Consider the following 27414-nt stretch of genomic DNA (forward strand, 5'->3'; position numbering starts at 1 on the left):
CGTCCTCCACTTCCGCACTCAGTCCCCAAAGCTCCAAATATTAACCCTAGTTCACATCCTCCCTGGAGGAAATGTGCAGACTGAAGGGTGACTGACTGGCGTTTCTCACCTTCTACCGAAATGTATTGGTCTCATCCAGGGTCGGCACCATAAAACTCTGAGCTGGCTTGCTAATGAGGACAATAAGCGTTTAAGTCAACAATTTATATTCCCGTTTGCCTCACTAATCTCTTTCAAAAAGGCGGCAAGTCAAAACATTATGAAACAAAACTTTTATTTTCTCTTATTATTAATTGAAATGACTCTCTTTAATGGTGATAGAACAACCATCATTTACGAGTTAGAACACCAAGTGTCCATTACCACCTGCTGATTACTTGCGAGGAACTGCCCTTTTACCGCAGAGCAATGGACGGCTTTCCATGTTTTGATAAGGGGGGGCACCAAATTATCTTCACAACTACAGTTGTGTCATATGGGTACAATTAACACCTTTTAAGTGTTGAGCCAATTCTACATGTAATAAATTAGTCACGGCTCAGTACCTGGCAACACTCTTCCGTTCAGTATTTATATGCTCACTGTGGGTTAACGAAAATGCTAAAAACAGACAAATTCTTTAGAACAATGCAATTACCGAGATAATTATATATTTGTCTTGATAATGCTGATTACATAAGCCCTCACAGGGGGAGGGTAATAAATTAGAAATGTCTCCTGTTATGGCCACAGGGTTTGTTCCCAGATTGAGATAAAGTCACTAAATCACCCCTTTATTATTTTTTATTTTTTTCTACTTTTGTTCTTACACTGGAAACTTTTCATTATCAAAAATCAACTATAATCACTTTCATTTAAAATTGTGTAAGAGTTGAGAGAAACTCTGACTCAATATATACAAGTACATTTAAAACTTAATCACCAATTTATATATGTAAAGTTTTCCCTTTTGGAAAATACCCTTTCCACATTCTTTGCCCTAAAGTCAAAATGCAAATAGTAGCAATTTATCCATTGGTTAGAACAAACAGATAAAATATCCCTAATAAAAAGATAACAATAAGTGGACTTTATGGCCCACTTGCAATCTTAAAGAAATATCACTTTCTTAATGAATGACTGTCTGTGTCTTTTCCCTTCTTCTGTAGAAGCACACAGGACTGAAGGCCAGCATAGAACTTGCAATCTGTCACATGGCTTCTTCCCAAGGAACAGAGAAGAAGTTACAGGCTACTTGATTTTGGTACCAAACAGCAGTTGGAGCTCCAGAGGTGGGAAGGGGGTTCCCAGTATGGCACAGCGTGCACAACATCAAACAATCCGAAAGTTACTTAGAAGCATCTCTTTTAATTTTCCTGAGGGTTTTTTTTTTTAATGTAAGTGATATGATTTTTTTCCTTTTCAGGAAAGTAGGCACCAGTGTTAAGTGCTGCAGAAATAGCTAATTGGGTGGAATGATCAGAAGATTACATAAGCCATTTCTCAGGTAGGTACATTGAAGACAAACTACACAGGAATGTGGGTCAAATGTTTAATTGCCCTCCACAGTGCATATAAAACTAATTCCTCGTAATGAATTCCAGATGGGCAGTTTTCAGCTTCCTATTAAGCTACAAATCAAGCCATGATCACAAATCTATTAGGAGGTTGAGGCTACTCAAGTCCACTTTCTCATATTACAGTTAAGAAAATAAAATCTAAGGTGGCTAAAAGTCTTGCTCAAGACTCTACAGTGGGATTGTAGAGAATATGATATTTAAACTGGAGAAATTCTGGGTAGATTACAGATAGGGGCATGGGGACAGCATGTGACCTCCCTGAGAACCTCAGCCACTGTGTTTTACAGTTTGTTTATAGGAATAGTACTTGATGGGTTAGAGTAGCCTTGCATTGTGCCCTGGATCTCATGCTGACTTTGATTTCTTCATTAGAGTAGCCACACAGACGAAAATGCCTCCTCTGTACTGGAACAACTTTATTCTATTAGGATTCAAAATATTCTCTCCATTGTTTTAGGTATCTCGGCATTGAGTCAATAGAGTTCTCATAAAGTTTCTACAGTATGAAAATTGTTTCTACAATTTGCAGTTTTGCATAAATTTCTCTAACAGTTTCCTCATATGATTTATTAAGTTCTAAAATAATTAGAGTTGGGATACAAAGACAGTGAGTAAATTGGTTCATTTTGTCATCAAATTATAAAGTCTTCCACACTATAGGAATTCTAAATATGCCCTGGTCTAGTAGTAGACAATTACATAAAATATCAATTACATAAAATAACACGTTAAGGAAAACTTTATAAAAGCTTCTATAATATACAGAAATGGTGCTCTGGCTGGTGCATTGTGGAGGGGTTTTTTGTTGTTACTGTTTTATTTTGTGTTTTGCTATTGTTGTTTTGGGTTGGTTTGCTTCAATTTTCCAAAAATAACCAAATAATGAAATTTAAATGTTTTTGTTTCCCTATTTTGAGACTGGGTCTTACTTTTTTAGCCCAAGCTGTTTCTAACTCCTCACAATCTTCCTGTGCCCACCTTTCCAGTATTAAGGATTATAATAGGCATCCCTGTGTCTGACTGAATACTAGTTCTAAAAGTTGCCTTTCATCTGCAGTTAGTTTAGAAAGGGATTTGAGATAACACACTCAGGATTGGAGTTTATGGATTCTTTTAGACCAATGACATTTTTCCTATGAAATAGTTATCAATTTCTATAGGAATGATGAATCAGAAGCTAATAAGGTATACTGTCCTAATTAGGTATACTGTCCTGTTCAGACACTATTCTTCAACAGTAACTATAAAAATTTACAAAGAAAAACAAAAAATATTAAAATTATTTTTCTTACATAGCCATTGCAATATAATATATAGCCTATAATACTGACAAGAAATTATTGACCAATGTAAGAAAAAATATACTCTGGCTATGTTTGAGAGATGTTATTCCACACAATGATTTTAAACCCTTCTCTTTGGGTAACTATACATATAGAAAAACATATTATAGAAATCACGGTAGAATAGTAAGCTAGAAGAGCCATCCAATCATCCATTCATAGGGTGAAGCCATAGTAAACAGCTAATAAAATCCATACAGTGATGTGCTGTTAGGTGGAAGACAGGGAGGTCTGGTTAGTTTTCCAAAACAGAGCCCATGGAAGCTGAAACTTGAACAGCACATAAAAGTGCCCCTGCAAAGGCAAGTGGTTAAGAAATTGCAGCTCCAGTACAGCCACACCTACACAAATACTCGGAAGAGAGCTGGTGTAACGAGGAAACACTTGGGCTGGCATTGAGACTTAGGTACAAAGTAGCAGTAGATGAGGCAAAATAGGAAAACAGAGCAAGAATATGACATCCCCGATTATCAGTCTCTATTGGGGCTTTTTCAAATGATAATTTTATTCTTTCAAATGTTTATGGATGTATACAATATATTTGATCATATCCATGTTCCCCATTACGTTCCTTCAATACTCCCAGGGACCCCTCAATCTATTTCCCTCCTAGCTTCATATCCTTTTTGTCTGCATCATCATCATCATCATCTTCTCCTTCTTCTTCATTTTCCCCTGAGTCCAATCAGTGCATGGGTATTGGGACATCCAGTGGGATATTCACCTGTGACTTTTAACATACTTTAAGTAAGGGAGTGTCAGACTCTAATTCCCATGTAGAACTTCTGGGTGAGAATAAAATAAAATAAATGTGAAAGTAGTTTGCATCCACTCAGAGAAAATATAACATTGTCAAATAAGGAAAGTGAGCAGTGTGGTATTAAGGGAGCATCGTCAGTGAGGTCTGCTGCTTATGGGGCTAAAGAAGAATCTAGAAACGGAAAGCGCACCAGCTATCCAGCCTGAGCACCTGGCAGCATGGTGGTGCCAAGCTCTGAAACGGGAGACATACGGTGCCGGACATGAGTGAAAAGCACAAACTGTCAGACTTTAACTTTGAGTCGCCATAAGAATTTGCAGGAGGAAACTCAAGGAGGCTCTTGGGTCTGTAGTTCTAACAATTCGTGCTTGCTAATCTTGGGTCTGTAACAGTTCATTCTAGCGTTAGTAGTTGGAGAAAAGTTTAGAGGTGGTACGTGTTATAGTCGTGATTGTCACCTTGGAAGCACGTAGAATTACCCAAGGAAAACACCTCTAGGAATGTCTGTGGGGGTGTCCACAGGAGAGGATTAAGTAAATGGGAAAGGCCAACCTTCAAACTGGTAATAACTTCCAACAAGTGACTCAGGCAGATAAAGGCCTACAGAAGCAACATGTGACAAGCCACTTGGTTTCCTTTTTGTCAAGCATGCTTATGCCTTCTGCCACCACATTCTACTGCTTCAGACTCCAACTTTTTTGGTTTTCCAAATATGGAATCAGTACCAGAAGATTTCCAAGGAAGTTCCAGACTTTCTGTGCCTGATTTGGACTGATGAGGTATTCAGCTTCATGCACTGAGCAGTCACTGGCTTCTTAGACTTTCTGTAGACAGAGAGACAATGTTGAACTAACCAGTCTCAGTTGTATAAAGTGGTCTACTAACTCCCATTATAAGACACACAACATATGGCAAAAACAATAATCTTTTAAATTTACTATGAAAGAACACTTTATGCCGGGCGGTAGTGGTACACACCTTTAAACCTAGTACTTGGGAGGCAGAAGCAGGCAGATCTCTGTGAGTTCAAGGCCAGCCTGGTCTACAAGAGCTAGTTCCAGGACAGGCTCCAAAGCTACAGAGAAACCCTGTCTCAGAAAAAAAAGACACTTTGTAATTTCACATCATTCAGGATTTAGAATTTTAAATAAGCATAAACTGTATAAAATAACTAGCATTTCATATAATTAAATTTTCTCTCTGTATATGCTTTCTCTAAATTATTTTTATTGAACTATATTCTTTCTTCACTCTGCTCTGTAGTGGGAAGCTGCTTGTTGGTTCCCAGGCACCTGGCTATCTTAGACCCATAATAATCACACAGAAACTATATTAATTAAATCACTGCTTGGTCCATTAGCTCTAGCTTCTTATTGGGTAACTCTTACATCTTAATTTAACCCATCTCCTTTAATCTATATATCATCAAGGGGTAGTGGCCTACCAGCAAAGTTTCAGCACATCTATTTCCAGCAGCAGCTCCGTGGCTTCTCTCTGACTCCACCCTTCTTTCTCCCAGCATTCAGCCTAGCTTTCCCTGCCCAACTGAATTCTGCCTTGCTAAGGCTTACTACCTAAATTCTCCCTTCCCCTTACGCCCTCCCCCATGGTCCCCGTGTGCCAAATTTACTCAAGAGATCATGTGTTTTACTGCTTTCCATGTAGACTAGATCTATGTATGTCTCTCTTAGGGTCCTCTTTGTCATCTAAGTTCTCTGGAATTGTGAATTGTAGGCTAGTTTTTCTTTGTTTTATGTCTAAAAGCCATTTGTGAGTGAGTACATATGATATTTGCCTTTTTGGTTTGGGCTACCTCACTCAATATGATGTTTTCTAGATCCATCCATTTGCCTGCAAATTTAAAGATGTCATGTAAATGTAACACTTTTATTTTTATCCATTCTTCAGTCAAAGGGCATTTAGGATGTTTCCAGGTTATGATTTAATGCCGCTACAAACATAGTTGAGCACATGTCCTTGTGGTATGATTGAGCATCCTTTGGGTATATACCCCAAAGTGATATTACTGAGTCTTGAGGTAGGTTGTTTCCCAGTTTTATGGGAAATTGCCATACTGATATCCATAGGGGCTGTACCAGCTTGCATTCCCACCATCTATGAAGAAATGTTCCCTTTACCTCACAACTCTCCAGCATAAGTTGTCATTAGCATTTTTGATCTTGGCCATTCTTACAGATATAAAATGGAATCTCAGAGTTGTTTTGATTTGTATTTCTCTGATGACTAAGGATGCTGAGCATTTCCTTAAGTGCCTTTCAGCCATTTTAGATTCCTTTGTTGAGAGTTCTCTGTTTAGGTCTGTACCCCAATTTGGATATTAGCCCTCTGTCCAATGAGGGGTTGGTGAATATCTTTTCCCATTCTGTAGGTTGCTATTTTGTCTTGTTGACCATGTCCTTTGCTGTAGATAAGCTTCTCAGTTTCAGAAGGTACCATTTATTAATTACTTCTCTCAGTATCTTTGCTACTGGGGTTATATTTAGGAAGTGGTCTGCGGCAATGTGTTCAAGTGAACTTCCCACTTTCTCTTCTATGAGGTTCAGTGTGGTTGGTTTTATACTGAGGTCTTTGATCCATTTGGACTTGAGTTTTGTGCATGGTGATAAACATGGATCTATTTTAATTAATCTACATGTTTATATCCAGTTATGCCAGCACCATTTCTTAAATGTGGTTTTTTTTTCCGTTTTATATTTTTTTTGCTTCTTTGTCAAAAATCAGGTGTTCAAAGGTGTGCGAATTAATATCTGGCTGTTGGCTTACTGTATATTGATTTTATTATGTGTAGGTATATTCCTTGTATCCCTGCTCTCTCCAAGATCTTTATCATGATGGGATGTTGTATTTTATCGAAGGCTTTTTCAGCATCTAATGAGATAATTTTGTATTTTTTTTTCAGTTTGTTTATATGGTGGATTACATTGACAGATTTTTATATGTAGAAAGCTGAGACTCAGCCCTCACCACAAAGTGAATAATGGTTGATAAGAGGCAATCATCACATATTGATTCTTATGTCCAGTGATGGATTTCCTCTTGGCCACATGATAACAATATTGTCTATCAAGCTAGAAAACTGCTGGGGGCTTCTTGAAGATGCTTCCTCAACATGCATGAGCATTCTATAGGAAGAGATAGCCTCTCTTATCCTAATGAATCTTGCTTTGAGATGTCAAACCATCAGCTCTGCTGCCACCATTTATGGCCATGTTGTAAACACAGTAAGGATGGTAGGGAAGGAGTACACACACACACACACACACACTGGGGGAGGTTCAGGATGCTGTCTTCAAACTTATTTCCTGCTAAGTAACCTATTTAACCTGTATGAGTCAGTATTCTCTGCTATTACAGCTACATGTATTCCAACTAATATAAATGCCCTTTAACTTAAGGGCATTTATAAGACAAGATAATAGAAACCTTAACAGTTAAAGGCATCATTCAATGGTTGGGAAGCATATATCTAGTAATCTCCGTGGTCTGTCTTTGGAACCATAGCCACCAGTTCTGAGATGAGTACTGCTTACCAATACTTACTTGGCTTTACTGTTATCCTCCTGGATATTGGAAGTAGACAAGAGTGCCAGGTAACCTTGGGTGCACGGGGAGGGGGGGGTGGATGGAAGGGGAGAGAGTTAGAGAGAAGGGAGTAGGGGAGGATTGGGGAAAGCTTGGGGGATTGGGATGGGGGGAGGGAGGAAGGATGGATATGGGAGCAGGAAAGTATACATCTCAAATAAGGGAGTCATTTTAGGGTTTACAAGAGACTTGATTCTAGAGGGGCTCCCAGGTCCAAGGAGAGGTCCCCAGATTGTTCCCTGGACAGCAGAGGAGAAGGTGCCTGAACTGGCCTTGGCCCATAACCATACTGATGAATATTTTGCATATCACCTTAGAACCTTCATCTGGCGATGGATGGAGATAGAGACAGAGACCCACATCGGAACACTGGACTTAACTCGCTAGGCCCAAATGAGAAGCAGAAGGAGGGAGAATGTGAGCAAGGAAGGCAGGATCAGAGGGAACCCTCACCCAATAATGGATGGAGATTGAGACAGAGACCTACAATGGAGCACTGGACTGAGCCCCCAAGGTCCAAATAAGGAGCAGAAGGAGGGAGAACATGAACAAGCAAGGCAGGACCGTGAAGAGTGCGTTCACCCACTGATACAAGGGGATTGATCTAATGAGAGTTCACCAAGGCCAGCTGGACTGGGACTGAACAAGCACATTGTCAAACTGGATTCTCTGAATGTGGCCGGATTCTCTGAATGTGGCTGGCACGGGGACTATCTGAGAAGCCATTGATAATGGCACTGGGACTGGTTTCCTCTGCATGTTCTGGATTTTTGGGATCCTAGTCTGTTTGGATGCTCACCTTCCTAGACCTGGAGGGAGGGGGGAGGAACTTGAACTTCCCGCAAAGCAGGAAACCCTGACTGCTCTTAGGGCTGGAGAGGGAGGAGGAGAGGGAGTGGGGGGAGTGGGAGGGTACTGGGAGGAGGGATGGAAGTGGAAACTTTTATAAATTAAAAAAAATGTGTCTTTCATTTTTATTAGACCAATTATCCTGGATTTCCCCCTTTTTATAGTCTATTATAGGATTCAAAGATTATCAATAGGTGAACATAATCATCATGCATAAAAGTCAAGTCATAGGCTACTATACAGTAATTTCTGATGTACGCTACACGTGATTAGCTTTAGTCATGTAGTACTTCTTTTCACAACAGCTAGCAAAAGTAATGTCCTGAACCACTAATAACATGAAAATGTAAAATAGAAGTGTTGTTTGTTCCCCTGAACCCTAAGGTCCATATTTGTTTTAGTCTCTTAATCTGTTATCAGAGTCTAAGAAGATCAGCATTCATTTCTGACGGTGTGATACACATCAATTGATATGTAAAGAATACTGTCAATATTTGATGACATTTTTAAGTAAATAAAAATTTTCCATAGATATAATACCAAAAGTGAAATGTACTATATGGAAGAACCGATACATAGTATCAATGTTTTAGAGAAATAAGTAGGCTGTCAATGAATGTATTGAGCATTTCAGGGAACAAAGTTAAACTTCAGTGAAAGTTTGTACATGTACGAGATCAGTGGATGGGGGGTGGTGATTATATAGGATTTTTCCTATAAAATTAGTAAATATATTGAAGATAACGAGCAAGGAATCTAATCATGAGAAAACTGTTCTCTAAATGTATGTTTTATTCAGGTTTAGCAAGGCCAACAGACCAAAAGACACTTGACATTAAATAATGCAGTTTATAAAGTTGTGCCCACTGATACGAAAGTGGCATGGCTGTAATGGGGTAAGCAACCACCCTCTGGAGAGAAGCTATGGCTGGCACTATAAGCCTGGTCAAAAGCAATGGTGTCGGAGGCTCTAGGCTTTTGGAGGAACCTAATGTTTTGATGAATGAACATGCTATCAAACTGCCCTCTAAACATTTGTTTGTGCCCATAGTTTAGTACAGGCTCAGCCTTGGTCATACTGTTTTGAAGTGATCATTAGTGAATGCAGAGACTCATAAAGGTACAAAGGAATGAGAATTAGAATCCAGTGAGTCTCCAGTCAAAAGCCATACATCTTATCCCCTTTCTGAGGTATAAGGGCCATTGTGGAAGAAGAGGTGAAAATAAGAATATAAGAACTGGAAGATGGGTGGAAATGCTGTGGGACATTGTCTTCTAGACGTGGTATGGTTACTGTAGCCACTAAAATGGTAATCACTTGTCAAAGATCAGTATATTCTATTACACATTGGGAAGGGGCTCATGAGGTCCCAGTCCTTCTTGAGAAGCAGTCAGTTGGTGGTAAGAAAAGAGGACCTACACTCATCCATTGTTGGTGGGAATGCAAACTTGTGCAATCACTTTGGAAATCAGTGTGGTGATCTAATGGGAGCTCACCAAGGCCAGCTGGACTTGGAGTGATGGAGCATGTGATCAAAATGGACACTCTGAATGTGGCTGGCAATGAAAGCTGACTGAGAAGTCAAAGACAATGGCACTGGGGTTTTATTCTACTGCATGGACTGACTTTGTGGGAGCCTGGTTTGTTTGGATGCTCACCTTTATAGATCTGTATGGAGGGGGAGAACCTTGGACTTCCCACGGGGCAGGGAGCCCTGACTGCTCTTAAGACTAGAGAGGGAAGGGGAGGTAGGGAGGGGACGGGAAAAGGGAGGCGGGGAGGAGGTGAAAGTTTTTAATCAATCAATCAATCAATAAATAAAGGGAAAAAAGAAAAGAAAAAAAAAGAAAAAGAAAAGAGGACTTATATTCCTAAGTGGTATAACCACTGGTAAGTTGGCCACACAGAGAGGCACTAGGCTTTGTCAGTGGCAAAAGGAAAGAGGAAAATCCATGGTCCTCATGCAGTTTCCATGGGAGATGCAAGGTGAGGCACATGAAGTGGGTCTAAGTTGGCTGATGTGAAGAATTTCAGCAGGCTCAGAAAAAGGTCTATCTCTAGCTTTCTGCTGCCCAGCCCTACATTGCTTAGGACAAGCGTTAAGAATATACAAAATATAAAGAAAAAAAAGGTGGACATTCTAAAAAATGAAGAAATAAAAAACTGTAATCTTCAAAATTGTTAAAAACAATACAAGTCTAAGAAAAACCTAGAAACAAATGCTTATTGTAGATACCTTACAACTAAATGCAAACTGAATTTTACAAGGGGCAGCTGATAGTTTCTGAACAGGGTCTAGGCTATATTGGTTTCTGATTGTGATGGAGAAAAAGCTTCCTCCACCTTGTATTCTTGCTGAGACCATTTTGGGTATAACTAGAATTAGATCTCCTTGATGCAAAATCCCATAGAAAATTATCAAACACTCTTCTAGGATTCTAGGATCAAGATGCCCCAGCTAACTTAGTTTAGCTTCTGGTAAACTGTTAACTTAATAAAATAAAAAAAAATCCTATTCACCCTGCAGTTGCAGGGTCCAGGATGTGTTTTTTGCCTTTAAAAGCCCCTTGTTCCAAACATCCAAAGCTACACTTGAGTCCTGAATGAGCGTAGTCTCTGCCTGCTGAAATAAAGACTTCAATTGACTATACACTGTGTCTGTGGTGCCTGGGTGGTCGTTTCTGGTAGGCTCCCCAAAACACTGTATTAATGCTTATATTGTGTTTATTATGTAGGAGAAAGATCTGATTTTTAGAGTTCACATCATTTAATGGAAAGTGTTCCCAGTATTTGCTTCATTTTCATTGTATGTGCAATTCTGCAAGTTTTCTACATCTTCTCCCACCCACAGGAGGATCTTCTCTGCCTTGCAGACAGAGCCGAACTCTCCTTAAGCAGCCCTGCTCTGTGGGTTAAGAGTGATCAACTATCTATGAACTACACTATGGCTGCTGTTACTTCCTGGTCTACCCGACTGATTTTTTTTTCAGTTGAAAAGGATAACCAGAAAGCTAATTTTGCTGTTTCCCAGAAATAGAGGAGGCTTTGCTTCTTTCTGGACTTAGATTTTTTGAGGTAAATCTGTCTACGGTTTGTTTTACCCATACTAGTTTTCTACAATGTGTTTTTTTTTTTATGTCACTATCCCTTGTATTTTGAGAACTTTCCAGGGATATCATATAAAAGGTCATGTCATAAGATATCCTTTACCTCAATGACCCTGTAGGAAGAATAATTTTCTGTGTTCCAGTTAGTGTCATATGTGAACTGGGGAAAAGTCAGGTGTTTACTCTCATACACATCTACTTACCCCTCGCGTGTGGAAACTACAATACTCATCGAGCGACCAGTCATTTCCCAATCACCTACTACCATCTAGGCAGAGTGTTCCTCACTTAAGATGCAGCAGTAAGTGAAACAGAGATAAACCACTGCTCACCTGGGGTTTATGTTCAGCAGAAGAGATAATGAATAAATGACAAGGAAAATCAATAGGCAATTGTGGTAAAGGTGATAAATGCTACAGAGGAAAATATATAGGTGGGGCATAAAGGTGGTTAGAACTGCTGGGTTTGAGACAAGAAGGTTGAAATTGTACCAAAGTAATAGAGACCCTTAAGATATAGACCCTAGGGAAGTAAAAATTCTCTTAGAAATTATAGGCTGGGGACCAGCCCAGGTACATAGAAGAGGAATTGTCATTTTAGAAATCACCTCTTTCCACTCTGATTACTGTCTTATAGCTGAATCGACATATTTCCTGGTTTTGTTTCACCATTTTTGTCAAATGTTGATCCTGGCACCTCTTAGAAAAGCTGAGAGAAATTAAGAACTTTTCTTTCACAAGTTCTGGCCCAAACTACAAAGTATTCTGCCACCTTCAATATTTTCTGTCTCCTTGTTTTGTTTTGGTAAGGTTATAAGCAAAGAGCCTGAGATTCCATTTATAAAAATATTTGAAACTAACTTAAAAATGAAATTTTACATTGTTGAGAAACAAATGAAGAACTATTTTAAATTATACTACTTAGTGATGTGAAATATCAATTTTTTTTCCACCTCCTCCCATTTCCTTCCCTCTCCCCCTATTTCCCCTCTCCCTCCCTCTCCAGTCCTAAGAGCAGTCAGGGATCACTGCCCTCTGGGAAGTCCAAGGTCCTCTCCTTTACATCCAGGTCTAGGAGGGTGAGCATCCAAACAGACTAGGCTCTCACAAGGTCAGACCATGTAGTACATTCAAAACTCAGTGCCTTGGCTTCTCAGTCAGCACTCATTGTCAGTCACATTCAGAGAGTCTGGTTTGATCACATGCTCCGTCAGTCCCAGTCCAGCTGGCCTTGCTGAGCTCCCATTAGATCAGTCCCATTGTCTCAGTGGTTGGACTCACCCCTCGCGGTCCTGACTTTCTTGCTCATGTTCTCTGCCCTTCTGTTCCTCATTTGGACCTTGGGAGCTAAGTTCAGTGATTCAGTATGGGTCTCTGTCTCTCTCTCCATCCCTCTCCGGATGAAGGTTCTTTGTCTTTGGCTTCTCAGTCAGCCTTCATTGCCAGCCACATTCAGAGTATATATGGTAGCAGGGAAGTAAATATCTTAATTAAGGGAGCCATTTAAGGATTTGCAAGAGACTTGAAATATCAATTTTAACCATTAGAAACCATTTTCTATTGTAAATATTTCCTTTGTACCCTCAAGGGCGACCCAAATTTCCGAGGATGTGAAAAGAGAAGGAATTGGGGCGGGGGAGGAAGGAGAACTCAGCAGACCAGCAAAGAGAGACAAGAGTAGGAAGTTTAAGGTTCTGGAGGAAAGGAAGGCTCAAAGGAGAGAAGTCCGGAAAAATGAATCCTATCATGATGCCCACGGGGAACTTAGAACAGGCCATCTGGGTGTAACTCCAGGGAGAAAGTAGGGACATGTTTTCTGCCATCCCTTAGATTCACCATGCTGCTTAATTATCAATTACTAAGATTTTTCCAGGGTGGGATCGCTGCTGCTTCTGTGTCACCGGTGAAGGCAACGGAGACTTTCAGGTCATCATATCTAATCACCAGTTCTCAGTCCTCACAGAATTTCCCTGCAGTGTCTAGGTGGATACTTAGACTTGGAAAGAACACTCTCCAACCTACTGAGATGCCTAAAGGCTGTTCAGTGCGCTCCAGGGGTCCCTGATTTCGTGGGCTGTCACTCACATTAACTGGGCTTTGGTGACACAGTTGTCTCTGAGTTATTTCTGCTCCTATAAGTAACTCCTCACCCATATTCTTGTATGTAACTCCTACAAAATTCACTGATTCCCCAACATGGACTTTGATAACCATACTTTGGATTGTCATGAGTTCCCTATCTGGGTGTCTAGGCATGTATGTTGTGTCTCCCTACAAAAGCCTTGTCATGCAACGATGGCGCCACCAATATCCAGGGTAGATTTTTCTTCCTTGGTTAAATCTTTCTGAAAACAACCATCACAGACACACCGAAGATGTTATTTCCATGGTGATTCATGTCACTCAAGTGACAATTACCCATCATGACAATGCTGGCTAGTTCACGTCTCCAGCCTCCAACCTGCATGTCTACTCTGGGTTTTTATTAAAATGTCTAATGTACACGTCTAAAATTTAACTTTTGAAAACTCAGATTCATCACACTCCCTTCACACACACACATGACTTTCTACCTAGTAGATGGCATTTTCCTTTACTCAGATATGGAAACTAAAAGTACTCTAGCCAGCTCAGTCACGGCAAGCATGGCTCTGGCAGCTCTTGCCTTGTCCCCCACTCCCTCTGCCTTGTAAAAAACTCTTAGATTGCATTTCTAAAGCTAGCCACCAAGATCCATTCTTTTACTTGGTCACTTTCGCCTCCTGAGACATAGTTTCCCCTTTTTCCTTCATAAACTGCCATTTGCCTAGCTGCCACACCTGTCTCCTCTCTGTCCAGAGGCAATCTTTTGCTCCTCTGGAACAAATAAATATCCCTTCCCCCTCTTCCTTATTCCTTCCCCTTTTTTCCCTTGTCCCCTCCTGTCTTTGTCTCTTAGTCTCTGCCCTTTGTCCCTGTGGAGCAAATAAATCTCCTTTGTGCTGAGAAGTTGGTCTTGAGGCATCTTATGCCAAATACCCAGCCCATTAGAAACCTTATTGTCATCCTTGGTATTTAGATTTTTAACTGCTTTATTGAATCTTTGGGGATAACACCATACACCCTAATTCTGTTCACCTCCAGGTCCTCCCATATTCTTCCGTCCCTGTTGCATCCCCCTAATGAAAGAAAACAAAACAAAGTAAGCAACAAGCAAACAAAAACAAGAACAAAAAAAAGGAAAGAAAGAACACACTGAACCAAAACAGAACAAAAAATTCAAACTCAAAACAGCAAAAGCTCTGCCTCTCCTTCTCTCCTGACTTCTCCATTACCTCTTCATCCATCCTGATGGTATTGGAGGCTTCGGGGAGTCATAAAGTATACCCCCTACGTTTCATCAACTTGCCTAGCAACTATCATTGCAATTATTTGGTTCAAGGCCCCTGGGTTTTGTTACACCATCCACACAGGATCTTCATAAGAGCTCTTCTAGAGTATCCTGTATCTTAGAGATCTTGCAGGAATTTTTCCAGAGGACCAGTCCCTTCACAGCTCCAGCAGGACCTAGATGGGGTAGACACTAGTGTGTTTCAACCCAAGACCCAGTTATGGGCCTGGATGTTAGTGGGTCAGGTCAGATGGAACCACTGGAGCCACCTACCTTGGGGGCTCTGGTGGAGTCAACTCCCCTACATGTCTGCCCTCAGGGCAGGTTCATCCTCACCTGTGATAAGGTGGGGGGCCTCTCTCCTGAGAGCAGGGCCCGTTTTCTTGCTGTGGCAGACAACTCGAGATAAGGCCTGCTTTCCCAAGGCAGTGGAGGCGTAACTGGCTCAGTATAGCCCTCTGATTTCATCTTGAATGATTTCTAAGGCCTACTGAGGTTCCTCTGGTCACAGAATCAACACAGACCCAGTTGGGAATGAATCATGGACCCAGACATGGCTTTGGGCAGCAGTTTAGGCTCTGAGTGGAGGGAATGGCCGCTCAGGTGGGAATGGTTCCAGCAGCTCTTGGTAGCCAGACACCCCCTAGGCCACATGTTACGGCCCCGACCCTGGGTCTCTATGTGACCATTAGTGGCAGTGTAGGACCTGCACCCCAGGTCAGACCACCCCCTCCAAACCATGATAGGACCATGGACTCAAACATGGTCCTTTGTAGCAGCTAGGTCTAGATGTTACCGCTGCCCCAGCTGCAGTATGGCCCCAAAACACTAATCTGACCCTTTATCTTGAGTGTCAGCATGGCCTTCCATAGTAGCAGGAACACTGGACATCAGTACAGTCGTTAGTGTTTATTAAGGTTATTGTAAGTCATACCCATGTCTCAGGCACTTAGTACAGGACCCTTCCCAGAAACCCCTTTCTCCTTCTATCTCTGCACATTCTTCCCTTCCTTTCCAGTCTCTGCTCACATGCAGCCTCGTCTTCCTATGATAACTTTTGTGGAAATGGGATCCTTTGTCAAAAGCTGTCTACCTGTTGTCTTCACCTAATTCCTATTACTTGCCATTATAGGTTTATCATTTTCTTATCTCCCTGGTAGGAAATAAGCTCTCTTATAGCAAGAATATTAAATTTTAATAATATTACATCTTTCTATTATCAATAGGCATCATCTAGTAGATATTCAATAAAGAACTTTAGTACTAATGAACAAGAGAAATATGACAGTTGATATGTGAATATTTGAGAGTTTTGGTGGGTTTAATACTGAAATCGAGATTTCCCCTGAGGGTTGCTACCTAAAAGAAAAATTGCAATATGTTGATAACCGAAACTAAAAACCTAAGAAAAGCTTGAAGACACTGGTGAGCTTTGAGAACTTCAGGTTGTAGGTCTGTGCTGCCTAATATGGTCATCATTGGCCGTACAATTAATTAAAATTAAAATTTAGCTTCTTAATTACACTAGCCATATTTCAAGTGTTCCCTAACCACAGGTAACAAGGACCTACCATATGGCCAGCTTCATCCCTAAAGAAAGTCCCTGCGTCAGCATTGCTGTGGATTATTAACACATGCTTTTACTATATCCAAAGTTCATAATTAGCTCCTTTTTTCTCTCCAAATCTGAAAAGTGTCAAAAAGACAACTGTTAGGATTTTTTTAGTGCTTTATTTCTGATGCTGCCATTGCTTTACAAGGAGTCTACATCCCTGACAGTGTTTGTGTATGCTTGCACACAGAATCACACACTTCTTCTTCCTGAGGGTTACCTTTGCCCATCTTTGTTTACTGCACCTGTATATTCTGACACATATACTCTGGGCCTGCAGATACTTATTAAATCCCTCTGTATCTGAAAGTCCATATTTGGGCTTTTAGAATGAAAAGAACATACAAATACCTACCCAGTACGCAAGACAGCTTGTAGAAGGAGAATACGGATACTATGCAAATGTGGTTTAAATTAAGAAAATAACATGATCAAGCACTGAAGAACCTTGTAGAAATTGAAGACGCCCCAAAGGGAATGGCAGCATGATTCAAGGTGTGATTGTTCCCAGGTAACATGGAAGGCCAGATCAGCTGTAACTCTCACCATACGAGCTCCTACTAGGTGCCCTGTGCTGGCGTCAGAAGCAACTCAAATTCAGGAAATTAAAGTGTCCTTGATAAAAACAAGTAAGTGGAGTATGAAAGAAAAGTTTTTAGGACAATTGAAAACACTGGTCTTTGAGTTAGCAACCAAATAGTCGATTGAAAATAGTGGGACCAGAGGTGAAAAGGCTTGGAAATCAGGTCTCAGTGTGCATGAGGATGACAGAAAATACCAAAGGCAAGAAGACCAAGATAAAACTTGAGCTTTCCCCTCTTTTGACACATTAGCGCCTTCTAATATTTTACCCTATAATTCTGTCACCGGCGCTCTACTCTCAGCTGGCGGTCTGCCAAATTTTCCCTACACTTCTCTTCCAACACTCCATCATAAATCAAACTTTATATTCGTAAGGTTATGAGATTATACTCTATTGAATTCTCGTAACTTGTCTGCATCCTTGTCCAATCTCCTAATTACTCTGTTCAACAGGAAAGTGCCTTCATACTATGGAAATGTACATGCTAAGTTTGTGTATGTTGGCCCGGAGCCCAGTTAAACTATGGTAACCCAACCCGTTAATGTATGGCTGTTTACATGCACTTCGGGCAGTTAAGAGTATCTCTCAAGTTTAACGAGTCCTGCAAAGGCAACTGAAACTCTCCAGGATAAACTCTAGCTGGACGGCGGCTTTTGATGTGAGCCTGAAAGGCACAGCAGTGTAAGACACAGATAAGAAGGGGGAAGGGCTCTGTTTCTCCTGAAGGTAAATGGTATCTGCATGTGCCTGCCCAGCTGTGACAGGACAGCTTGACTTACTACATCCTGTTGCTCTGTGTGTATGTGTGCACGTATGCATATAAGTATGTATATTGCATTTGGGTAACTTTACTTGGATTAATATATCCATCAGTTAACAAGGATTTGGGTGGTATGGCTACTATCCAAAGAACACACACACATAAATAAAACCCAACAAATCCCGAAACATTTAGAAACTCCATAGGAGGACCATGTGAATTGCTAATTAACTACCAGGAGAAGAAATTAATTTTCTAATAAGAATATAGTGACTAGGGACTTCCCAAAAGGGAAGCTTAGCCTAGGGAATTAGGGAAAACTCTTTAGAAAGTTCTGTTCAGCTGAGTTCTGAAAGGTAAGGTAACAGTCCCTAGAAAGGAAGCAAACTAAAGCAACAGACAACTGATAATACTCCCACAGTCCTGCATTCGGTTAAAAAAAATACAAAATGTGCGGTGCAATTAAAACTTTCAAGTGATCTTAAATATGTGAAATATGCTTTGATAAACTAATTTCCTCAAATTTGGTGAAATTAGTTTAAATGGATAAAATTCTGCTAGGGAGGTGCCTTAGCAGGTGCACACATGGCTACCTGAGTTTAAATCCCCAGATCACATATGTGTCTGCAAAGCCAGCTCTAGCTGTGAGGGTGGGTGGGTGGAGATGGGTGGAGTCAGGAGCATGGCTGGGGCTTACTAACTACAGGCTTAGTTTCAGATGCAGAGAGGGGATGCAGTGTCTTTAAGTGATTAAGATAGAAGGACAGTTCAGGAAGCTCACTGTCCCACTCTGGCTTCTGCCTGCACAACAGATGTATGCACACTCACCCACACATGCCCACATATGGAAAACCATTCCATGGGCCTTTAAAAATTATGTAATCAAACTGAGAGTTTTGTTTCCTAATTGTTCCCACTCCCCACTTAAAGAATAAACCTCTTCCTCTTAAAAACATTGCTGTAATCAATGAAATGTTATCTACTGAGTAGAAGTTTATTTAGTTCCTCATCTGGAAGACTGGGAAGTGCAAGACCATGGCACCTGCATGTGGTGAGGACCTTTTTGCTCGTCATAACCACTGGTGCTTTGAATGACAAATGTCCCCTTTAGTCTCTGGCATTTATCACCTTGGTCCCCCGTTGGTGGCTCTATTTTGAGAGGGTTACAAGGCACAGCTTTACGGTGGTAAGAAAGTTAAATCACTGGGGTGGGATTTAAGATCAACAGTGTCAGGCCGCTCTCTCTGCCTTGTATTTGTCTGTGGAAATGTGAGCTCCTAGTTTCCTCCTCCAGCTGCCATAGTTTCTGCCTGCTGCCCTGCGCCCCCGCCATGATGGACTCATCCTTCTGGAACTGTAAGGCAAAGATCTTCCTTCTATTAGCTGTGTTGGTCATGGTACTTAATCTCAGCAGCGGGAAAGTACCTAAACCAAACCCAGCCGGGAGTGTTACACTAGACAGCAAGCCAGTGACAAAAATAGAATAACCTGCTACCTTTCCTCAGGGAAACTCATCCAAATGATTCCTAATATTTATAGCTCCAGCTTCAAAGAACGCTACTACCCTACTCTCCACCTCTGAGAAGGACCCAGCTCCTCACAAGTCTGAGGTGGAAGACCTCTGGGAACTAGAGAGTTTCTTCCAGGCAAATCAGGCAATGCAATGACTCTCTATTTCAAAAACTAAAAGGGTGGGGGGGCGGCAGGAATACAACTCAGTGTCCAGTTCTTGATTAGCATGCTGAAGTTCCCAATACAAAGCAGAAGAACAAACCTTATGATATTATAAAATATAAGGAGCTAAATTTATAAGAACATGAGAAAATAAACCTTACATACAAATAAATTATAACATAAGATAATACATATTTATAAAAGTAAACTATAATACTAAAGATACATTAATCCTCCTGGTCTCCTATTTATTTTATTCCAACCATGATATTATGAAAGAAGTTTAAAATGTATTTTAGAGATGGGAGAGGTGGCTCAATGGTTAAAAGCTTTTATTGTTTTTCCAGAGGGCCTGAGTTCAATTCCCAGCAACATGTGGTGGCTCACAACCATCTGTAATGATATCTGGTACCCTCTTCTGAAGGTATATATGCAGACAGAACACTGTACACATAATAAAATGGGCTTTAGAATTTGCTTGTTCAATAATCCTACAGGGTAAGAATGAGTTCAGAGGGAAAGCAATTCTATCACATACAAATGATTTCCCACATATTTGCTCAGATTTTAACTCATAATTTTTAAAAGGTAAACAAGTAATAAATATCAAAGAATTAAAAACAAATAATTAAAGTCTTCCAATAGAAATTATTATTTCTCTGTAATTATATACAGTCTCACTCATCAAGAAATGGTACTTTCTTACGTATTCACCACCCAGAAAGGTTCCATTTTCTATGGTAGAGGTTTTATTGAGCTATAATACAGAGAGAAAAGTACACAATTCAAAAGCAGACAGCTGAGAAATTATCATAAAATGAACACACCCATATTCTTTACCTGAGTTAAGAGGTAGAATAGTGAAAGCGTCCCAGAAGGGTTTGCATGCCTCCTCACATCTTTCCAGAGAAAACTGCTGCCCTGAATCTTAGCCATTGGCCAGTTCACCTGGACAAGCAGGATCACACAACACACGTTCTGTAGGGGAGCTTACAATCTACACTGCGACTACAAAGTTTATCCCTCATGGGTAACTATCCATAAACAGGTAATTTTGTTGATGGGAAATTTCCAACATATTGAAATAAGGAAGCAGCGTGTATAAAGAATACACTGTATCCTGATATATGACATGCTACTGCTCGCTTTCCTGATGGCAGATATTGGAGGTTTTAGTGTTGTATTATCGTGTATAATATAGCCGTAAATACTTGTGGAAGCATTGGGTTGCCTGCTTACATTGGGTACTTCTCTAGGGTATAAATGACTGATACTTATGCAGCAATATAATTGTTGCTCTGTGTTTGTTACATTCAACTTTAAGAGACAGTGATGAATTTTATGAGTTTTACAAGTGATGCATTCAACAAGATATAAATATGGGAATTCCAGGTGTTTTTTACAGTTGTTGACATTATCAGATTTTTTTATTTTAAGTACACTTTGATGTTTTTATGCATGTCATTGTGATTTCAAAATTTCTTTCTCAAACAAAAAAAAAGTTTATGGTTATTGGTTCTTGGAATTATCCTGTTGGGAATTCTTGCTCTATGTAGTACATTTAAAAATTGAGTTGCTGCTATCTTGCTACAATTATACAGGATCATATATAGATTTTTATGGTTATGTGTAAGCATTATGTGTCTTTTAGAGTTTTCCAAATATTGCCTTTGAATGATCAGAAGACCAGCAGGACTACAGTAAAATAATATCATTTATAAAAATAAATAAAAACATAAGACACCTAGAAGTAATTGAATTAAGCATAAGACATTCAACTTAATCTCTCCAATGGTTTGAATAGAACATCAAGAGAAATTTTTACAAGAATCTAACTTTAAAGTTTATAAGTTTGAAACTTTTTCACAGCCATAGCATAGATGATTTAATATTGTTAAGTTGTCAGTTCATCCCAATAGACCCATAACATATTCATGTGAGAGTCTGTGTATCATAGAGTTAAAAATGAGCCATGTTCGCATGCAGGGTTGTAATTGGTGGGTTTAAGAACTGATATGGAAATACAGAGAATCAAGAATATCCACAGTAATGGTGAAAAAGACTGTAGAGAACGGTCGGCTCTATTACAAAGCTAACACATGTAGGACACTCTTCTCTCTGCACAGGACAGACAAGACGACCAATGGAACAGAATAGTGACTACAGAAACAGAACCACATATAAACACCAACTTCATTTATGCCAGTGACACACCTGAGAAAAACTGTCCTTTCCGTAAACTGTGCTAGACCAACTGGCTGGCCTCTAAATGGGGACCTGCTATTCTGAGTCCATCCTCCACACCCCCACACCCCACTTTTCCCCCTGTTTAACATCCACCAAGACCACAGCCAATCGTGCTCTTCCTAAGACTGCGGACGTTCCCAGACTCGAGCACAAATGTTCTGTATTTGCTCCACTTTTACTGTCCATGACTCACAAAGGACTTTGTGAACAAATTTAATCCCACTAACCACCACGAGACAGAGTGCGAGTCAGTCGCCTCTGATAGTAAGGCAAAGGCTCACAGAGTAAACAGGGTGAGCCACTTTATGAGCTGTGTGCAGAAGTGGCCTGAGAGCGCAGGCAGTGAAATCACAGGAACAGCGTTCTAGAAGAACAGGAGAAGGGCAGACACCAGAAGCCAGCCTCGGGCCAGTAGAACAGAATGCAATCCAAGAAGCAATGTGCTGACTCCCCTTGAAGTGGTCTCAGTTCCTACGCTGATTACACTGCAACCAACTGCCAGAGATTGGCTACACTGTGTCATCGAGGAATCCTGCAGTATTGAAGGCTGTATGGTATTTAAATAAACAGGTCATCTGCTGGGGTGCGGAAACCTTATTTAGAGCTCTTCTCGGGAGTGGTGTTTTTGTAACTAGACTGGGCTTTTATTACACCCAGGCAACTGGGCGAGTGCTGTGTTTCTTGAATAAAATGACTTCCTGTCTTGAACTGTGCAACTCCTCCTTCTCATTTTCCAGCCCTCTTCTCAAGTCACATTTTGTCCCTGAATATTCCACTTGAAAACTCAGCCCATATTGACAAAAACTGTTCTCAAAATTCAGGGCTGCCTGTTGTCGCATGTGGTCTTCCAGGACTTCTTGATTGTCTCATGCCTGTTTGTGTCATAAACACAGATACAGTGCCCAAAAATTCCCCATGAGAGGAGGATTCAAAGGGAACCTGCCTTGTACCTTTCTTTCCATTACATGTAATTTATTTATTGAGGAGGGGTTTGCACACATGTGTCACATGACAGCTGTGGAAGTTGGAGAAAAAAAAATTGTGGAAGCCCATTCTCTCCTTCCACCCATGGGAGTTTCAAGACTAGGACTCAGGTCTGCAAACTTGGTAGCGATCACCTTTGCTCACAGAGGAATCTTGCCAGATCTGCCTTGCTTTATTTTCCTTTCCCTACCTTCTTTTCTCTGGTGCCAGGCACTCCAATGTCATATTTAATCTCAGCTACTCTTAGGGTGAGTGTTAATATCTCCGCTTATCAGACGAGGAAGCGGGATTTCAGGGATACCATATGTCCTGCCTCATTAAACAGATGCTTACACATGCACTGGAATTCAAATGAAGGTAATTTTTTTTCAGATCCATGCAGTACTGTGTCTTCCCAGACTTCCCACGTTTCAGAAGTCTGGCCTTGCTCACTTGAATATGTGAAGCCAGTAGCAGCATCATAGAGGTAAACGAAGAGTTCTCGGGATTTGGGAACTGGACGCCAGTGTTCCGGTTATGGTTCTACCATGTACACCATCTACCCAACTACTGAAGGACACATCTGGAAGTTGCCTGGTAGAGTTGTATTCTGCATGATCCCGTGCCTGCTCTACATCTAAAGATTCAATCAATCTTGAATTGAAAGTTTTCAAGAAAAATAAAATTGTCTCCATACTGAACATGCACTTTTATTCCTTGCATTAATCTCTAAACTACAGAGTATAACAATGATTTACATATAACTTCATTGTATCAAGAGATCATTGAAAGCACAGAAATGGCATTCATAAATTATAGGCAAACCCATCATTAAATGTACAGGATTGGAGCCTGTGGACTTGGGCGTCAAAGAGAGGCCTGGAGCCAAACCCTTGGCTATCCCAAGAGAGAATGAACCCTAATGCCATCCTTTTGTTTTTTTTTCTTTTTAAAGAAATATCCTAACATTTGGGCTTTGGGGTGAAAAGAATAATCTGAGTTTGAAGCTGGAATCTGCCTGTTCTGAGCTATGCCAATATCAATGTAGTGAATTTCTCTCAGCCCTATAACCTCATCTGTAAAATGTGTTAAAGATCACCAACTCAATGAGCCATTAGGAGAAGTCAATGAAGTTATGTGTGTAGAGTTTTGATCATTCTGCTGGTAAACGCTGCACAAAGCCATTGCTTGCGCACATTATTTTTGGATTAATAGAAAACTGACAACTGTGCTCTAGGTAGACTAAAGATTCTGCAGGAACGCAGTCATCAAAAAAATTGCAAGGCATAAAAGTACAATTGTAATCACTTTTTGAGTCGATATCTAATAAATAATAGGTCCAATTTGGGAAATTTGCACATTGTAATTCGTAGTTTATAGCCAGAAATAATTTTGAAACTATCAAGGAAAGCTGTCTTCTCCAGCATTGATTAAAAAGTAACTTCATCATATAAAGTTGCCGAGTCCTTTCTGCTTAATCATAAAATTTATTAAGGTTACAATCACATGGTAAGTTAAAAACTTTCAATTCATGAAGATAGACACTGATTAAATTTCCTGTACATTAGGTGAAATGATGAAAAAAAAGACACAATCCTTATTTATTTCCCACTTTTGCTGGCAATTCGATAACAAAGCCAACTTTAGATAGGTCTAGGGCCAACAGAACTGACTCACATAAGAACAGTGAAAAAAAGAGATTTTATTTTTCTTGCTGAAAATATTTTAAACAATTATTTGAGAGCCAGATGACTCCTAAAAGTGATCACGGGCTACTGTGTTCTGTAACACTGACACCGAGGTCTCCAGCTGGGGTTGGCAGAGCCTCGCCTATCTGACAGAATAGTATGGGCTCTCAAAAGAAAGGACAACGCAGGTATTTTCAAATCCTTTAAAACAAATTGAAAGCACAGGAAGGAGACAGATTTCTGAATGCTGGTCTATCAAGTCACATACAGCTATGCCTGGTGGGGTGGGGGTAAAACAGCAGGAGTTAAATCTGATGTTCATTAACATGAAGGGACATTTCTTGAGCCATTTAACTAATATCTTAGTTGGTACAGTGTGATAAAGACATTTCAGCTGCTAAAATCTATTATACCTGCTTTAAATTGCATCCCCCTATAGCCAGAAGCTCAATAGTTGGTTAAATTCAATTTAAGTTGCCAGGGGCTGTTAATGGGCAAGATTTCTACTTATTCTCTTAATTGTTCCTTATCTAAATTATCACTGTGATGAAATCTTATGTTTGCTACATTCCCACATAATCAGAAGGGCTAAATAATTTTCCCCTTAAGTATAATGATATGGAACTAAGGGTTCATAAAAATCTTTAGGAATAGTTTTTAGGGTTGTTTATGCACGGTTATTATTATTGTCATTAATGTTTATGTCTGCATTATATGCACATTTAACTTCACAATAAATAATTTCACTTAAACTTTAAAGTATTAATACAAATATGAATAGAGAAAGACAATCTCATTGCTAAGCATATAGTAGGCGCTTACAGTATGGGTGCATACTATTTGACTACTCCCTCAATTTTAGCTTGAGAATGCTCTCAGAAACTTCCAAAACACAACACTTCTATCTGAATATAGCTTTGTAGTTAATGTGCTATGCTTATGATATAACATTGAAATTTCATTCTTAAATTACTTACTGGGTTTATGACATAATGGCTACAGTAAAATGCAAACAATGAATTGGACAGAAAGTGTGACTTAATTTCTATCCGTAATTCCCAGCAGAGGTCTCTAGAGAGCAAGCAAAGTTATGGAAATAGGGAATATAGGCTCAGTAATTTAAATAGAAATTTTAACTCTTCAGCCTAATGTGAGCTTTCTTTTCACCCACGCCCCTTTCTCTTTTGATGTCTCTGCTCCTTCATCAGATAAAAGGCTGTCTAAAAAACTGATCAGAATAGACACAAGAGAACAGGTTAATCCCAAGTGCACCGGTGTAATGTGTCACAAAACAGACAATGTAATTATCTCAGCAGCCTGTTTAACCGGCTAATTCAGTAGCTTTGCATACCACGGGTGAGCTCATCTGTTCACCCTGCTCCCAGCCAGGACTTTTTCACCCAGATCACTAGATTTACAAAAGCTTGTAAAAGCCTGAGGATTGAGGGTTTCGTTGAATGTGGTTTAACAGCTTTTTGAAATCTTTTATTTATAAGGAAGCAACAGACTAACAAAGAGAAGAAAATGCAGATTGGCATCATACAATCCCTTCAAAACGAAGTCACCGATGTAAATATCCATGTGTTCAATGAAATAAACTCTCTTTACTGGGAATCTCTGGAGAACTGCTACAAAAGCTAACAAAAATGTGACTTGGAGAGTAAAGATTTCTGAGCCTGGTGTCATTTTCTTAGAAGTTAAATTCTCTTGCTATCAAACACGTTCTGCATTTTACCTACACCAGCCCTATTTGAAGAATTAGTATGGGATTATGAGTCATGTTGATGTAGGGCTGAATTTTGGTTCCTACTAGGTCTTTAAAAATTGATCTTATTGTTTGTTAGACTTTATACTGTGAGTCGTACCCACCACACAGTGGAAGTTCATTTAGGGGCTTAAATTATATAACAGGGAAATTCTGCACCAAAAGATGACTGTGGCTGCTATTACCCCACAAAATCATAAGCATACATATAGATACATAACTGTACTAAAACATGCACATATATATGTATGTATGTTATCGATAAATACACATTTATAAATGTAAGTATCTACTAAGTCAAACACAGGACATAATAATAAAAATATATATGAATACACCAAATGACAGTAAGTTCTGCTGTCTAATGACTCCGATAGAGGTAATATCTGTGATATTATACCTTACTATTTGACACAAAGTCCGATAGAGGCATGCAAGTCAAAAACCTTAAGCAATGTTAATGGTTGTTTTGAAGGAGAAGCCCAGAGGAATGAAATGTAGGATTTATAGCAAAAGTATAATATTTAATTATTTGGTGAGCAAAGTGTGATTGAATTACATCTCAGGTGCAAAATTAGAATCACATTAAATTGGAACTGCATCTCAGGTAGGTGGAACGGCACAACTCCATCACCATCAAGATGGTCTAGGAAGCAGTAACAGGAAACAATGTATAGCCTACAGATTCAGGGCACAGAATCTGAGGTCTTCTACATCAAGTTGGAAAATCTGGGGTATGTTTGCCTTCTGTTGTCCTAGACGATCACTAAAATGAAACTCGGATCACACCCTTCCTCTTCACCCTCTAGTAACCCCGCCATAACTCAGCTATCCTCTGCTTCCAATTTCCTTCAAACACTCCTCCCTCAACTGCTCCACTAAGGCTACCGGGTCTCGAGGTTATGCTGGGATCAAGTCACAGTTAGGCAAGTGCCCTAGTAGTGACTACACCTTCCACCCTCACCCTACTTCCTCCAAGTCCCTGCTTAAATATTATCTCCCAGGAAAAGCCTTTGCCATTCATACCTGCTCAGCCAGTAACTTGGACACACTCTGACTTTTAACATTGCTACTCTTTTCTCCACAATGCTTGCCTAGACCTCAGTATTATGTAGTATTTATGTGCGCTTGCGCTTGCTGTCCCTCAAACCACTAGACAATTAGCTTAGTGAAATCATAAATTTACTTTATTCATCGGTCTGAAAGGTCCCCATAAGGTCTCTGGCACACAAGGCAGCCACTTGGTACACAATTGTTGAATGGATTTTAGGAAAGTTGAAGAGCCAAATGTCTGTGTTTTATCACACTTTGTTCATTTAGCCTCATGTTCTACTGTAATTGAGAATCTCCACAGCCTATTGCTACAATTAGTCGGTCGGCTCTCTAAGTCTGGTAGGACCTGGATCTTAGCCATCTTTCATTATATTGCCTGGCAGTAGATTAAAAGGGGGTAAGGGTGTCTAACAAGCAAAAATTCTTAAAATGAACAAAAAAGAAGTAGAAAACAAGGCATGTTTTTGAATGAAGAATC

This window comes from Myodes glareolus, chromosome 1, assembly GCF_982192425.1.
Source record: "Myodes glareolus chromosome 1, mMyoGla1.1, whole genome shotgun sequence".
Taxonomy (NCBI): Eukaryota; Metazoa; Chordata; class Mammalia; order Rodentia; family Cricetidae; genus Myodes; species Myodes glareolus.